Source organism: Gadus macrocephalus, chromosome 22, assembly GCF_031168955.1.
Source record: "Gadus macrocephalus chromosome 22, ASM3116895v1".
Taxonomy (NCBI): domain Eukaryota; kingdom Metazoa; phylum Chordata; class Actinopteri; order Gadiformes; family Gadidae; genus Gadus; species Gadus macrocephalus.
The window spans coordinates 7,412,791-7,430,716 of NC_082403.1; the positions used below are offsets into that span (position 1 = coordinate 7,412,791).

Sequence of the window (17,926 nt, forward strand, 5' to 3'; positions counted from 1 at the left end):
AACAGATATCCCATCCACAAAGAGATCCATAAGCCCGTACGCAGTAACGAGTGTGGTCCCTCCAACGGGGGTAGCCTATATATCTTGAGAGAATGGGCGGGTGTGGAACGTGGCTGAGCTATATAATATCAACCGCTTCTCTGCTCACTATTTAATCTGTGATATAAATTGCCATTGAAAACTTCACAGACGGACGAGGACGGCGGACGTGATAAGCTCGTAAATTGTGTGGTGTCATACAAAAAGCGGCTGCAAGCTGCCAACATGAGGGAAGAGGGCTAGCTAGATGCGTTTGTGTGTGTGTGTGTGTGTGTGTGTGTGTGTGTGTGTGTGTGTGTGTGTGTGTGTGTGTGTGTGTGTTGTGTGTGGGTGTGTGTGTCTGAAAAGATTTCGGCTGGATGGCTGGAGCTGAATATGGATAAACAGTAGGGGTAGGCTTATCTCAGGAGGTAGAGCGGTTTTACTTGTAATCCGGGGATCAAACTAGGTTGCTAGTTTGATCCCTGGCTCCTCCTAACGAGGTGTCCCTGAGCAAGGCGCCTAACCGTAACGGTGAAGGTGTGTATGATTGTATGTGTGCATGAACCGTTGTGAGTCGGTTTGGATAACATCCAGACTTGACATGCTTCAGTCCAGCTGGTCATGACATAATCACTTTCCTTTCAGATAGTAAGTACTGATTCAGCTGCCAGTCAGCAAAGATCTTTGCCCAGATCTACTCTGGGTTTGGAATGGCAAAGGATGCAACATCAGTTTGTTTTAGGATCAGCAGATTGATCGTAATACTTTGTCTTTAAGCATTAAAGGATGTTTAACGCAACAGACAGTATTTGAGAAACGAGCTATGGTATTCAATTATCATTTTACATGTGGTATAACTGTCAAATGAAGTAATTCATAATTAGAATAAATATACTCGTGATGAAGCACTTAATAAGGACAATAACAATAACACCCACGCACCCACATGTTCTGATTCGGCCAAGCCACAATAACAGTAAGACGCCGTGGATAATTAAGGCCAAATCACGTGTATAATATCGTGGATAGTTAAGGCCTATTCACCGGTATTATATTGTGGATAATTAAGGCCCAGTCAATTGGACCATAGATTGGGCTATAGTGGAGGTTGACTGCATGTTCAACAGCAGGTTCGGTCCAGAATGCAGATCCAATAGCCCTCTCTGTTTTGCAGTAAGTGTGTAGAAAGATTATTTTTATTGTCTGTTGGCTTGATTACGGCTGTGGCATATTTATATCTACCAACCAGCCGGGTGAGGAGTTGTCTTGATCTCTATTTATTTGTTTATTTGCTATTGATTAGATACCTGGGTGACGATAAAAACATTCTGGTGGCGGCTGTTGTGGTTGAAAGACTTCTCCCTTGTCAGGATTTCGGTTTGTCGTAATGAAAAGTAAGAAACCAATGATAGGAACTGCTCAACAATTAAAACTCTGATAATAAAAAAAATACAGCAATCTAAGCTCAGAGTTGACGTAAAAATACAGCAGAAAAACACAGAAATGTCAACAAGATTTCCCGAAGAATCTCTCGTTGTAGCAGTGCAGTTCAAAGCCCAGCATCTGAAACGCACTTGAGACAGTTGGCTTCTGAGTGGGTCTCAGATTCACTCGAGGGCCCCTATCAGTGATGTGAAACCGTCATCCTGTCAGCACCCTGGGTGGATGGGAGAAGACAATGCCCTGCCTCAAGTGGAGATGAGAAGAGCAGACACACAGTTGAATAGAAAGGGCGTCGATCCTTAGCTTGTTTCCACGACAAGTATGTAAACTAAATCAGTTATTATGTAATTATGATTATTTAGTTTGCATCCATATCTAATCAACCTAACTCTCTCTACAGCCAACAAAGAAAATGGTTGTAATGACGGAAGGGAGTCTAGACGGGCAATATTTAAACCAATCACACAACGGGCGTATGCTGTGGTTTTGCACCATCCAATCAAATCATGAAGGATGAAAAATTAAATACATCACATGGGGGCTCTGTTTCCTCAGACGAACCAGGCAGGTAAGGTAGGTTGTATGAGAGAAGTAGTGAACCTTACAACACCTCCGCAGGGAGTGCACAGTTAACCACAGAATCAATCTTGATTGAATAGTGGTCCGTTCTTGTCTGGACGGAATCTCTCATGGAAGCGTTGTCAAGGCATGTTCTTGACTCATACACTGCACGCACCGGTTGGTATCAATTTAGAGCAAGAGTGTCTCCTATTCCGCCTTCTCTGAAACACCTTCATGCTGTGCCTACTTCTCATGTTTCTACTATTCCTTGTCCTTGCAATTCTATTATTATGCATAATTGTGACTCAATCGGCAAAGGAGAGGTAAACCCATTCTGTATACTTGTGCAAACTTGGGATATGACGCAAACCACATCTGTGGACGTATCTTCAAAGTCCGCAGTTTTGTTCTGTGCTAATATCACGTTTTACGTTTTACTAGCGGCCATACCACCCTGAACACGCCCGATCTCGTCTGATCTCGGTAGCTAAGCAGGGTCGGGCCTGGTTAGTACTTGGATGGGAGACCGCCTGGGAATACCAGGTGCTGTAAGTGGTGTCGGGTGGTGGCCAATAGGTGGCACTCTTCCCTCTGGCCCCTTCACTCATCAATCCCGATGCCCCAGTTCAGTGATGGGGACACTGTGAGGTGGAAGGTGCCGTCCTTCGGAGGAGACGTAAAACCGAGGTCCTGACTCACTGTGGTCATAAAAGATCCCAGGACACTTATCGCAAAGAGTAGGGGTTTCCCCAGTGTCCTGGCCCAACCAGGCTCTTTCAATCTGGCCTCCTAATAATCCTCCTGTACAATTGGCTGACTTATCAATTCCCTCACTCTCAAGCTGGTGTGTGGTGAGCGTTCTGGCGCAGATTGGCTGCCGTGCATCACCCAAGTGGGTGCTACACACTGGTGGTGGTGAGTTAGGTCCCCCCCTTCTGTATGCGTCTTTGGGTAATTGAAAAGCGCTATATAAATATAATTAATTATTATTATTATTATTAATACATCCTATTATTAGATTAAGGATGCAGCTTCATGTTCAGAAAGATGCATGGGTTGGAGGAAATGTGCATTGACATTCAAGCCAAAGGGCATAGGCAGTAGTGGCAGGGTAGACAGGATTGATGGCGATGTGCTGAGCTTTAACATTCCTCTCAGGTCCCAGGAGCATTGTTCTGTGGACTCGTATATGTTTCTATTATTTTTTTTACCTTCCTTACTTTCTTACTCCATATGTGTTCACTGTTATGTACCACCAACACCAACACAAATTCCTTGTCTGTGAAAACCTACGCATGTGAAACTAATCTTTATTGATACAAATCCATACATCTGTATACTAAATTGTAATATATAGTTGGTGCTATAAAATTCATCCAGTCTTTCTATTGTTCATTGCGTAGACTCTATATGAATAATACATTGAGTGTGTCTGACGTGCGCTGGAGTTATAAAATACAATCTGAGAAAGATGATATTCCAGTGACTCATGGACCAATCTTTTCAGTGCAATCCTGCCATTCTCACAATCAAGGCTGTACTCTACCAGGGGAGAGCTGTCTAGTGCATCTATATTTGGCCGTCTCGCTCAAGAAGCTGGACTGTAGAAAGACAAGGTATAGGTAGGTGCACGGCCGGGACTGCAATGGAAATGAGGAGAAGCAATTATTCTTTGAAAGCTTTCGTGAGGTAATTTATTTCTGCTACATCCACAGCTTGTAAAAAAACACGTGATAATAATATTCCATTAGTCCAGGGCTATTCAACTCCTTTCTTAGAAGGGCCAGATATTTGGAATTGAAAAATTAAGCATCTGGTAAGGATGCCCACTGGGCGCCTTCCTTGGGAGGTGTTTCAGGCACGTCCAGTGGGGAGGAGACCTCGGGGAAGACCCAGGACTAGGTGGAGAGATTATATCTCAACACTGGCCTGGGAACGCCTCGGGATCCCCCCGTCAGAGCTGGTCAATGTGGCCCGGGAAAGGGAAGTCTGGGGCCCCCTGCTTGAGCTGCTCCCCCCGCGACCCGACCCCGGATAAGCGGATGACGATGAGGATGAGGATGAGGAAAAATTAAGCAGGGCCAGAAAAGAGGAAGAGTAATTACCCTATTTAAGCACTTACATGAGAACATAGAAAGCCACACTTACTGTTTATTAAAAATCTGTTTATCCAACACAAAATAGGGCAGTCAGTTCATAGATCTATGTTATTCTTCAGAATTATTATCACTCAGAGATTAGAGATGGAGAGTATAACAATTTGAGAAAAAGGAGGGATAGAAAAATGAAGGAGAGAATAGAAAATTTAGAAAAATTAGCCACAAATTGTCTCTGATATTTTTTCCCTCCATCATTTTTTGAGGTATAGATATACCGAATTATTCGCCGATATTTTTTGGTTAGACCAAAATTACGGTATTTTATACCTTATCATCGGTTACTACATCTTCAAGGACCACTTGGATGCCGACTTTCAGTGTTTTAGAATCTGTGTAGGGCTTCTTGTTTTTATCCAAGAAGGCCTTTGACCCAGAGGGAAGCTATTGTCTCCTCCCTTGTTCCGAGGTCGACCGGGCTGTTATAGCTATCATCTGACTTCTGGTAATTCACAGAGAAGCTCTGCACTTAGATTCGATTCGCATCCGAACATCGTATAGGTTCAATTGAAGTTCAAGTGATGCAGTGCCTTCTCAGATTGTATTATTTTCTTCTGCCTTGTGGCAGATCAAACACATGGGCTTTAGTCCCACACAACTAAATAGATATTGCACAGTCCACTCTTGTTGAATTATTCATTTTCCTTGCATAGCTTTAGCCTTTTTGATGTGGACAACAACATGTTGGCGCGTGCAGAGAGAGTGTGTTGGTTCATTGGCGGGTTGGAAGGGCGGGATAAGGCGTTAAAACGGTTTCCTAATAGAGGAAATGGACCGGCTCTCGTTCTTGCTCAGAAACAGCTGATTATTTACGTTAATGTGAACAATATGGTGGCCATCCGGCCTGCAGGCCGCCAAATGAATAAGCCTGCATCGTTTGGTTGGACAATTGTATTAAGCGTCGGCAATCACTCATTTATTGAATAAAATGGTAATCCACCTTTCTTTGGCAAGAAAGGTGTATTCCTGCCAACGTATACACCTTTTGTTGGTGCTCTCTAAAAGCTCTCTAAAAGAGAGCACCCTCTTTGTTGGGGTGCTCCCTGCTGTAGGATTCAAAGCATAACATACAGATGACAGGTAGGCCTACAGCATACCAATATTTTCGTAAGCCTCATAGCATAATTCCGATAGAATTGGATAGAACACCTTAGCTGAATCTGCAGTGATTGTCAACAGTGTCAACAACTAGCTATGTCCATCAGCTTATATTTTTGCATGTTAGCATCCGACCTTGACTCGCTTTAATGTACCACATCAAGTTTTTGCCCACAGGGTTTCTCTGTGTGTTTGCCTTTTAAAAGTGCTGACAAAGGGCTTACTACTTGCAAACCTCCCTCAGCGATATTTTGCGACCATTTACGGTTCAAACTAATTTTCGGAACTGCAAAGGAATTAGAGGAAGTCATTCAAGCATATAGTACTGCTGGACTAGCCTATTAATACTCAAAGAAGGAAATGTACTGCAGGTCATCCTTAATGTATTGAAATTTGAAAAAATTGAAAAAAAATGATTTGAAGGTAAATTAAGACATTGAAAAGGAGTTTGGTGTAATTGCCTGTCTTGCTTGTTAAGTTATTTTTTCCATCTTGGGCTTTTTAACATAGGCCATTAATTTTAACAGCGAAAACACTTTACCTCATCCTTACCTCAGGGAATGATTTGAATGCATTACGTTTAATATGATGCTATTTCTAAACCGCATTACATGGTTTGGTTAAAGGCTTAATAAGGCCACTTTCAAGCTCACTTTTTGATGGTAGGCCTATAAGGTAAAAACTTCATAGTGATGTGTAAATAATTTGCAGAGAAGTTGGACAATTTCGGTAATTTGTCAGCGATTTGTATCTCTGCCAATGATGCATGATTGAACATTGATTCATTGTTTACCCTCCCAGACAACTCAGCCCGGCTCCATAGTGTAAACCTTGACTTTGATTAGGCCAAGCCTGATGGCTCATGGTAATTCCTCCCTCCTGACTAATTCATGGAGCCCTGATAAGACACAGGACGTTTTAGTCCCGCGTGGCTGCAATACATTATGGGGGATTTTTAGTTGTATTCCTCACCGGCCGATTCTAAAAATCGTAGGATTTAAATGAATACATACATATTAACATATTAAATACATATTAACGCAACCCACAAGTTCACAGGACCAATTATTTCATTTTGTTCAATTAAAAAATATATATATTTAGGAAAAAATCTTTATTTAGGAAAAAATGTAATCAGCTGACCAGAATGTTGTTCTAAAACGATCTATTAGTCACAATCTTGACATGTATTTATGTGCAAATCATTTGTTGCCGATACGCTTGCTGCCACGTCGTGGTTAGAAATCAACCCAACCTCGCTGACGATCATCAAAGACACAAACATCGACGTCAACAGGAGTGAAGATCAAATTTAATCTGCTGTTTGTGAGTCAGACAACCCAAAAAACATGATTGCTTTTGGTCATTTTGTATTTTATTCTGACACTACAAAAGCAGTGGAAGTAAATGAGTTCTCAAAGTAAAAACCCCAACAAACAAATACATGTCAAAACTAAGCAAGGTGTTTATAATAACTTGAACCTATTTCTGAGCTTGATAAATAAGGCCCAGTTGATAGCCAAAGTAAAGCAAAGCAAGGTTTTTTTGTGCAATACGTTTATTCAATCAATATTGGATTAGGGATGATTATGTAACGATTCCTCATCACAAGACATGAGGGGATGGGGGAAGCATGCTTTGAACTGAATATACAATTACTCTTGAATTAAACCAGTAAATGCTAAATTATATGAAAATATATATTAACACAATAATTATGGAGAATTTACATATTGATACATTTCACATTATGCTTGTGAATACAAAATAGCTTCTAAACATTCTAGCTGAGGGTCATGACATTGATTTGTATATCAACATTTCAAGTATGGTATCAAACTTACAATTATCTTTTCTCACTGCCGTTTTAAATGTCATATTTGACAATGAATATCTTCCCTTCAGGAAACATCAACCGATTTTAGAGTTTTCTTAAAATTCTGTGTGTGTGTGTGTGTGTGTGTGTGTGTGTGTGTGTGTGTGTGTGTGTGTGTGTGTGTGTGTGTGTGTGTGTTTTTGTGCATGTGTGATTAACCCACAAGCCCCCCTGTGTGTGTCTGTGTTTTCTCTTCCCTGCCGTTGTTGACGAGTGTGCTACTTGTTCCGTGGTTGATCACCAGGGGTCCCTCTGCAAACTACTGAGCTGTGCTCAAGCGAGCGTGTCACTAACTGTCGGCTAATTGGAGGAATTCCACTGCATGCTCAATCGAGACTCATTAGCAGCCCATAGGGTGTGGTCCCCATCCCAATTATTTTTGTAATATGCTTGCATTCACTCATGAGTTTTGCAACAGCAGAAGAAACCACTCTTGCAAGTTATCATTGTAAATAAAGGTTAATATACATTTTTTTTTATTATTTATTACTCGTCAAATTATACGTTGCTTTCTATTTTCAATAAACGGGCATCTTGAGTTTAAGTGTGAATAGAAAGAGCATCGCTCTTTCTATTCGGCAAAATGTCGCTTTGAAGCCAGCTGTCCTCTCTCCGTGTGATGCCTCAAAACTGAAAGATGCTAAAAGAGACTGAATGGAAATATGAATACAACCTCATTATCGGGAACATGTGAGAAAATGAAGCTTCTGCGCTCATTCCATGATGGCAATTTGAAATTCAATAAGCAAAACATGTTTAAATCAAACCACCTGCCTTTTAATGATGTCGTCCTCCCAGAAGACTTTCATCTTCATGGCTTGAACCGACACCTATTTATTTTGATATGTTTTGCACTGCAAATGGTCTCTTGGCTTGTACATTCTACGTCCGTTCCTCTCATTACATCACCTGGGCTTTGAGATTGGCTCTCAAAGAGAAAGATCAATGTGGAGAGATAGAGAAAATGGGAGAAAAAGACAAATCAGTCTGAGCAACACAAGAAAAGATGCACTGCCCCTCAGGTGATTTCCTCCGAGCAATACACTTTCTATCTTTAACCTGTCCTGTGGGCTTAATTTGATCCTTGAGCACAAACAGGTTCACACTTGTGAGCTAATTTACCACTTAACATGCAGGACCAACTCCGAAGGCACTTTTTATTATTTTGTGTACGAGTAGCTATTTATAATTGCTACATAGAAGACCAGGACTTTGAGCTTTCACCAATCTCATAAGCATTTCATACATATATCCTAGACATTGGCAGCATGTTGGCAGGGGGGATGGACAGGATATTATAGTGGCTAGTATGTCGGAATCCCAGACGAAACGCTGTGTGTTTGATCCCAACGTCCTCACGCTTGCACACATCCTCGAGCAAGATGCTCAACCTCTAGCTCCATCATGACATCTGAGTTGTCGTTATTAATTCAATTAAAATAATAAAACTGCTTCTGGAGGAATACTAAGCAGTAAAAAGGCATGCCAAAGAGTGTAGTTAATCTCCCACGACGGTGCCTCTTTGAAGGTTACAGTGGACTAAACGTAGTAGGAGGCTGATCTAGCCATCGTACATCTGGGTGGACTCACCCATGTGTGATGTCACAAGAGGGTCAATTGGGAAATGGCTTGTAATGGCCGAACCACATCACACCTGGTGGTTAAGTTGGGGTCCATTAAAACAGGAGAAGATGAGAGAGCTTCAAGGGGGTCAGAATGAACAGTACAGTAGTCCCAGTGAATTCACGGGAGACCCGAGATACAGGCTTCGATTCGGAAAAGATCCTAACCCTGCAAGTCCTCCGATATTTCGCTTGTGGCTCAGATAGATTCCTCCTGGATCTTAATGAATAGCCAAGGGTTTGCTGTTCTAAGTAGTAGAAGAAGAAGAAGAAGAAGAAGAAGAAGAAGAAGAAGAAGAAGAAGAAGAAGAAGAAGGAGGAGGATGAGGAGGAGGAGGAGGAGAAGAGAGGCCTTAATTAGTGGCGATGGTATGTATGGAGTGCTCTGGGGGAAAGGGATTTACCGGTTCTACCGGTGGCTACGCACAGTGTTTAAAACCCCTGGCCGACGGCCTACTCATTGATCAGGCCAGCAGCCAACATCTTACAGGGGCTCGTCAATGTGTCATTCCATCGAGCAGCTCCCAAGTCAGTGTCTGGCGATCGCTCTGATTAGTTCATTGAATTTCTAGCAGCTGCACAAACCTCACATGAGGTTTAACCCCGATAAATACGAGAGTGAGAAATACATCCCAATACGCAGTGGCCTTATAAGGCCAGGGGCATGGGGAGCCATATTGGTACAGCACTGCAATGGTTTGAAGGGTGCGGAATGATCCGCTTAAAGGTTTGAAACGCGCTGTGATGTCGTTATAAAGAAACCTTTATTTTCTCGTCTGTCGCTGAGCAGTAGGCCGCAGGACATCTGTGGCATGGCAGACGTTTGACGGAGCGTGATTCAATATCCTGTGTGCTTTTATTTTCAAGGTCTTTCCTGACTTCAGAACCAAAGGATTCAACTCTTCGATATATAGCAAGGAATGTATTTTATTGGTGTTTAAAAAGGGCGTTTTTACGGACTGCGACAGCAAATGTATCCAGATAAGATGTTGCATCGTACTAAAGGTCATATAACAGGATGAAGCCTTCATCACTGATGACATCCTCAGCTTTCGAATATGAAAATAATACAATCCACATTTTTTCACATTGAATTACGAAAATCATAGACGACACAGGATGCTCAACGACCTTTGTGACGCATCCCACTTCCACAACCTTCATCCTCCAAGTGACACGTTTCCTATAATTAACAAGGTGGGAACCTTTAAAAGCATTCTTGTTAATAAACCAACCTTTGGTCCACTGCATAATGGTGGCCTTACAAAGCGTATTAATTAGCAGATTTGTGAAAAAAAAGGAAACCTGTCTTACATCCTTGCCCTACTGCAACCTTTAACATTTGATGTCGGGGTACAGAAATAGAATCCGACTGGCATTTGTGCCATATATGCCACATATATTATTCATATTTAGTGACTTCTTTTGTGTCTTTGCTTTTGATGTCTAATATAACTCTTATCAATACCATACTTTGTGCTTCAATTGCATCAAGTGTGCGTTTCTCAGAGTGTGAGGAGTACTATAGGGGCTGGTATTATGCATAAATTATACCATATTGATTTGGGTTTGAGATAAACAACAACGTTTGCCAAACTTCACTGGAACCCACAGGAGTCTGCATCTATTTATCATCTGCCTCTCAGCATTAGTCACGGTATACATTCAAATGAACTCATTAAGCTTGTCAATTTTCTCGAGTGGGGGTAAAGGTAGCCGACAAAATACAGGGCAGAGATGTTAATGCTTTTGATGCGGAGGGAAAAAAACAGAGCTGTCACACACAGGGTGCTTTGAAGTGAAAGAGGATCTATTAAGTCTTTTGTCCGGCATGCATTTATCAAATCATGCATGATAATAGCTTATGCAAACATAAGGGCGTAAAAAAAACTGATGAGGTTTAGAAAAAATGTCAATCCGGTCACAATCTGTCATTTCTACTCGATTGCTCTAGAAATGGAAACCGAAGCAAGCGCAAACAACGCTAGAGTTCTACACCGTATCCCCCCCCCCCCCCCCCCCCCATATTCTGGCGGATAGTCAATTAAAGCATTTTCTTTTTAGACACAGATCGATCAATCCTGGACTGGCATTTCCTTGTTAAATAATTCACTTCACACCTCCCTTCCTTGATTGCCTGTATTTGTTGGGTTTAGTGGCTTTCCTTTGTTCAAGAATTTCAAGCAATACGTTCGATTAGGAACGCCCATGGGATTAGAAATGTATACATATGTATGGGGCCCCCATAATGGTATACACACACATAATCCATACTATCGATGTGCTACGGGGCTGCCTTTGATGAGTGCTCCTGTACTGTGGCGCGTCTCCATGACACTTGAAGAAGCAGTGGAAACAACACACCAAGCAGCCTCACTGAATGCCTTGACTTACATACATTGAAAAATCACTTCCCATCAGGAGAAGCCTTAGCATCGGACTCATGTCGGACACATGACCTCCCCTTTGTTTGCTAACAACGTAACTTAATGTAGGTGTTTAGCTTTTTATGTTACCATTATGTTTGTCCGTTATGGCGTCCATTACACTCCTAACCATCCCCAGGTGGAGGGATCCCCGTCTCTGCGTTGCTTCTCGAGGAACGTTCCTTGATCGTTAAGGGAGTTTAATCCGTAAAGCACTCCGAGGGGATAGGGTGAGAGGCTGTGGCCTGTGTAGCTTGATCTGAGCATCGGTGATTAAGGGCTAACCAAACAAAATGGACGTGACTTGATCCACTTGAATGGAGGCCTTATCTCTCATCTCTTCCATTTGTAGCCCCCCCACAGTTTGTTGGTGCCTGCACAGTGTGTCCTTCCCCCCCCCCTCCACTAATACTTATATTAGTTGGGGGGGGGAGGGGGGGGGAGAGAACATCATGTCCTCCACTGCTAATCATAATAACAGAGGAGCCCCCTCATTGTCATCTGAATAGAGGTAATATGTGATTACACCTGTTGACCTATTGCAAAACGTACAATACCCCCGCCTGCGCCACTACCTGCATGCGTGGCTCATGTTTGGAGCTGGCTGCAGGTCTATTTGCGGTCTGTTTTTGCCCTGGTCGCTTGATTTGACCGCTCGAGGAAGGAGGGCGTCCGAGTGCTCTTTTGAGGGAAGCGTTGTGCTTTACTTCACTAGCAGCTTAGCAGCAGGTCTGCGTTAACTGAACGCCTGTGACACTTCACAGTCTTTGTTCAATCATTTGGTCCACTCAAAGCCACCCAAACACCTGCCGCCTGCGCTGGCTTTTTGCAAAGCATTAGTGGCTGACATTAAAGTGCTTTCATGAAGGGCCTTTTGGCTGGCAAATGTCAGCCGTCCTTCTCCTCATTGAGCCTGTGAAGAGCTCATGTCGAGCCCCCCCCCCCCGAAATAGCTGACCCGGCACATTATCGAGCAAACACCCCAACCACCCCTAGCCCGCCCCCGCTGTGAGCAAGTTGACATTTCCTGAAACTCATCAAGGAAACTTTATTTATATAGCACTTTTCATACCCGAGGCAGACTCAAAGTGCTTCATCACAACGAACGTGAGGTTTTTTTTCACCAGGGATGGCGAAGCCCACTTTTTATAAATACTGTAATTAAATTTTACTCAATATTTAAATTCCCATGTTATTAAAACACTACTACAAATGAATATTTGTTATTAACATGCCATGAAGTGCCCATCCATCCAGTGTCCATCCAGGCCCATTCCATGCCCTGTTATTTTACACTTGTTAACAACTTTCGGGATAAAGGGGATATCTATCTATCCTTCTAGCCATCTATCTATCTACCTCTCTCGCTATCAATTTATTAATCTCCATATAGATGATAAACAGTGTAAACGTGGAAAATGTGGCATTTCCATAATTAGTGTACACAGCACAGACCTGCCAATGAAGCTCGTAATAAGCTCGTTTAAATAGCGCTCTGAGTGTAATTGAGCCGAAAGAATACAAACTCATATTTGTCAACTAAAAATGAGAGCTGCCTCAGAAAAGGAAAAAAAAATAAATCAAATTAAAATTGTATTTTTTCTTTCATGTTGATTCTGAAGTGGGGGATCCCTACTGTTGGAGCCAGTGGCGTGCAATTACTGTTGTGCATAGTATTGCAATTAATGTCACAAACACTTCAGAGTACTGACATTTTGCAGATTGGTGGTGATTTATTTGTTTCATTTTATCACAGCTAGCCTGTAGTCAGATAAGGTTGTTGTTGTTGAGGTAGTTGTTTTTTGTTGTTGTTGTTACTAATTATAATTAGCAATGTCACTAGGCCTAAAGGAACTAAAAACGATTATTAGTTAGTTATAATTCCAACTAAAAAGTTCCCTGTTTGAAAAGCACGTTTGTGCAACACATAAGTGTGTACCAACAGAAGAATGACACAGATCTCATGGAAAGAAAGAGCAGGATGTTGAGGGTGTCAAAACAACAATGGCGCTGAGTCTGTCTGTTGATGAGAGAGACGGACCCAGGCGGCGAGCTGCCACTCTGGTGTCCTCTCTCGTTAAAGTGGGCCTTGAATGGAACCAATTAGGAGCTTTACTGCTCCTGCCTGTCTCGTCAGGGCGCGTGGTCGGGCCGACGCCGTGATCCCTCTGAGACCGGGCCACTATCTGCAACCAGCCCCCCTGATTAGCTACTGCTGCCACGGCAACCATGGGAGGAATTTAATGAATGAGGACACCTTATGTGGGTCTTCCTAATGGGACAATAGCAAAAGCAGACAAAGAGGACCTTGATTGTTGGTACCGATGCCTTTCATGACTGAAAAATAGCTTATGTTATGTTATATTGTGCATGTATGTATGATGATTATGTATTCATCTCTGAGCAAGCTGCCCTGGACAATGGAGAAAGGATCATTTTGCCTCAGGCCTCCATGTCAAGAATAAACAATGACAACTGAGGGGAAGAAGAGTAGTAAAAACATTGTTTTCTTTTTGACGCTCCAGATTGTTGACATTTCCGCCGGCGTTGCGCAGTTGTGTGTGTGCGTTTGTGTTACGCCGTCAGACTTGAGAGATTTCGGCGAGAAGAGACGAAATGGTGGCTTCTCTTCTGACAGCACCAAGTCGTAAGAGATGAGACAAATGTATCGGCTTCTTCAACAGGCAGAGAGAGCGAGATAGTTGCAAGGTGTTTTCACTGCTTAACTTTCCCATGGGCTGGTATCTGCCAAAAACACGTGCCAGTGTGTGTGTGTATGTTAGGGTGAGTGTGTTTCCTTGCGTGCGTCTGCGAGTGTGTGTGGTAATGAAAAATGCATCATACCGCCGTCACTGGGAGGTAAACGTCTGCATGAAGACGCAAACCCTGCTGTGAAGAAGCATGTTCATACAGTTGGAGGGATTACTTTTATATCAGAGGGGAAAACGAGGAGCGCTGAAATACTCTCAGCATTTGTTTCATCTGCCGGGTATTGGAAACACACTCAGCAGACTCCCCTGAACGGTACCACTTCATTTGTCTGGGATTGATAGCTGTGTAAAGCTGAAAACAACCAGATGACTAGACAGACATGTCAAGCGTTTTTCTCCATTTCACTCCAATTTTCTTCCCCTTGGATCTCCTGGGTCTTTTGCTATTAAAATGCTATTCCTTGAGAGAAAATGAAGAGGATGAAACACACACTCTCCTTTCCAATTCCTCTGAGAACACACGCTGGTTGTTGACCTCAAATCAAGAGCGGCCTGAATGCTGGCTGAATCGCCTGGCTGGGTTAATTCCTCGACACAGAATCTCATTCTTCACCTCCAATACTAGCCAGCACACATGGAGAGCCCATATGCCATAAGGGCGGGGAAATCTGTCACCACTGCAGACGGTTTTGGCCACCAGGCTTAGCTGCTGGTCAGCTCCCTGGGAGGCTGCCAGCTAGTAGTGGTCCTACTAGCGCACGCAGCCAGAATGCACCTCCTACCGCACATGTGTGGAAGTCTGATAAGTCAGGTTGCAGAATGGATCCCTATGGAAAGCTTATTGTTATGTTCCAGAGGCTGCACAGTGTATAATAGGCTTTAGTTATTTCTGAACGCCCTCATTGCATATCGTTTGTTTCCATCTGTAATCCATCTTGAAGCACCTGGTGGTGCGCTGGACTCGTTCAAGGAAGTGGCCGAGACGATCATCTTTATTCATTGTAGATATGCAAAATGAAAGGTTACACTGAAAACACGATCCATAATAATCATTTAAGTGTAATTCCGGCGCAAATTGAAACCAGGATCTTTGTTTTGGCATTAAAACCCATCAAATAAGCCTTCCAGATACCTTTTTCATTGAAAATCGAGTATTATAGTTTGCCGGGCGCAATGTTTGGCGTCCATGTTGTTGACTTGGGGCAGTGTTTCGCTTCCAAATCCGCATTTTTGAACCACTAAATAGCACCAAACCTCTGCAGTAGCATGACTAGGGTCCCTACACATAAAACGAAGCACAAACAACTTAGTTTGCAAACCCGGAGTTTATTTAAAAAGACAGTTTAACAAGCATTACCGGTAGGTCCGTGTTTACAGGAAGTCCACACAAGTCGATTGCCGAATTCGCCGGAGTTCAGTTCAAGGAGGAACGTTTTGGAATTTATAATTTATATAATATATATTTATAAATAATATATAGCAAGTGTTGACACGTAAATTAAATGAATTGCATATGTAAGTTACAGTTACAAAATAATTGTTCGCTACAATCAAGCATGGCACGTTGTTGACGGAAGACGCACTGCACACGTGATTGACGCATAGAGTGAAGGACAGCTCAAGCACCGGAGAAGACGACCCATCCAAGTCAAGAGAGAGATGGGTTCGTCAATTCCAACCGCAATTATTTGTGGTGGGAATTGACGTGGTCCGTAAATTCCCACCACAAATCCTTATGCACAATAAATCAAGGTTAACCCACCTGGACAACTCACAAGATCATCTTTCACTTCCTCGAATAAAGTTAGGGCTTATAACTTTGTTTCTTGACGCATCCCCCCCACACCAATTGTGAACAATAATATAACACGAAAAATAAGCGAACAACTTTACCTCAAGTCTATCCGTAGCCACTTGCCGCACTCGAGGGATTGCATTCCTCTTCAATGAAACTCCTTTTGGGTTCTTTGGGTCAGCAGCTCTTTTGGGAAGGATGAAGTTGTCCTTATCAAAATGAGCACTGCAGACACGGTGATCCTTCTGCATTAGCGTCTTGATTGGCGTCTCAATGTCCATATTCAGAACAATAAGCCACTGGTCTACCAGAGATCGGCCATTGTACCGCAATGGCAGTCTATGGAAAGTTTCTGGAGTGTAACTTTTCATTTTTTTTTCGCAGCCGGGAAAACACTAACACGAACCATCTCTCTCTTGACTTCAAGCTGTGGATGGGTCGTCTTCTCCGGTGCTTGAGCTGTCCTTCACTCTATGCGTCAATCACGTGTGCAGTGCGTCTTCCGTCAACAACGTGCCATGCTTGATTGTAGCGAACAATTATTTTGTAACTGTAACTTACATATGCAATTCCTTTAATTTACGTGTCAAAACTTGCTATATATTATTTATAAATATAAATTATAACAATTATAAATTCCAAAACTTTCCTCCTTGAACTGAACTCCGGCGCATTCGGCAATCGACTTGTGTGGACTTCCTGTAAACACGGACCTACCGGTAATGCTTGTTAAACTGTCTTTTTAAATAAACTCCGGGTTTGCAAACTAAGTTGTTTGTACTTCGTTTTATGTGTAGGGACCCTAGTCATGCTACTGCAGAGGTTTGGTGCTATTTAGTGGTTCAAAAATGCGGATTTATGGCGCGTTTCCACTGCAGGGTGCGGAACGGATCGGATCGCAAAGGTGCGGGTCGGGTCGCGTTTCCACCGCCAAAAGTGGGCGTGACCCGGACTTTGCCGTACCCGTTCCGGCCCCGTTCTCGGGACTCCTCCGTTGGGGTAGCCTACCGCAAACGAGACGAGACGCCTGAAAGGGTCCCGTGAAATTCTAGCTACACCTCCCCTCCGTTGATTGGTCGACAGAATCGTCACTTCCGGGTGACGCGGGGATAAAAACAAACGAACAGTAGCCTCGAGGTATTCTTTACAATTAACTTGTCGCGTAAAACGCTTGCTTGGGCGAACAAGGAGGTGGAGACGTTCGTCTGCATTCTTGGGGAGGAAGACGTTTTTTACGATGTTTACGTAGCTGCCGCGGCGATCGACATCCGGCCTACCACAAAGGGTACTGTCGGCAGTGGAAACGCGACCTCGGAACTGAGCTGGGCTATACCGCCCCCTCCCTACCGCACCTTTGCGATCCGATCTGTTCCGCACCCTGCAGTGGAAACGCGGCATTAGAAGCGAAACACTATGCCCCAAGTCAACAACATGGACGCCAAACATTGCGCCCGGCAAACTATAATACTCGATTTTCAATGAAAAAGGTATCTGGAAGGCTTATTTGATGGGTTTTAATGCCAAAACAAAGATCCTGGGTTCAATTTGCGCCGGAATTACACTTTAATGAACTCAAGTGCATGAATGACGCTGAGAATGTGAATGTTGTTCCTTCTTCTGCACTCACGCAGTGCAGGAAGAGTGATGATCAAGTCAGGTTCTGCTGCATCTCCTCCTTACAGTCAACGACAATAAATACAATGTAATGAGACCACATGGACAAACCAACCTCACTTTGAGTATGAGCTGTAAATCAAGGTTTTTAATTGTTCTTAGCAATATGTAGAAATGATTTAAAATTCGATGCCGGTAACTTGTGGATAGACGCTCTGCGCTTCCTTACAAATGGGATTTCGTCGAATGGCACAGAAATCAAACTGCTGCATTTACCCTCCCCCTTTATTTAAACACTTTTTCACTCTATCCCTCTCCACCCTACATGTGCAGCTTAGAGCTGCCTGCTACACATGTGTAGGGTGTAGAGGCATAGAGGGAGAGGGAGTGTTATGTACAGTAGGGCTACATTCATTATTGAAATGGTCTCCTTTGGAGACATTTTGAGAGATTAGTTACTTTAAGCAAGCCAAGAAAAGCCAACGTTTTTCCAACCCAATGGGGCAAGCCATAGAATCCAAGCAGGGACAAAAACCGGCCCTAATAATATCCTCATTATCATTACTTCACATTACCGTCAATTACGAAAAAACAAACGAGTTA

General features: G+C 43.0%; 1 non-coding gene across 1 annotated transcript; it reads left to right on the forward strand.

Annotated features, from left to right (window-relative positions):
• Nucleotides 1-2,461: 2,461 nt before the first annotated feature.
• Nucleotides 2,462-2,580, forward strand: LOC132451745 (5S ribosomal RNA). The gene has a single exon (XR_009524198.1). It is a non-coding gene; the product is annotated as a 5S ribosomal RNA (ribosomal RNA).
• The last annotated feature ends 15,346 nt before the right edge of the window (nt 2,581-17,926 follow it).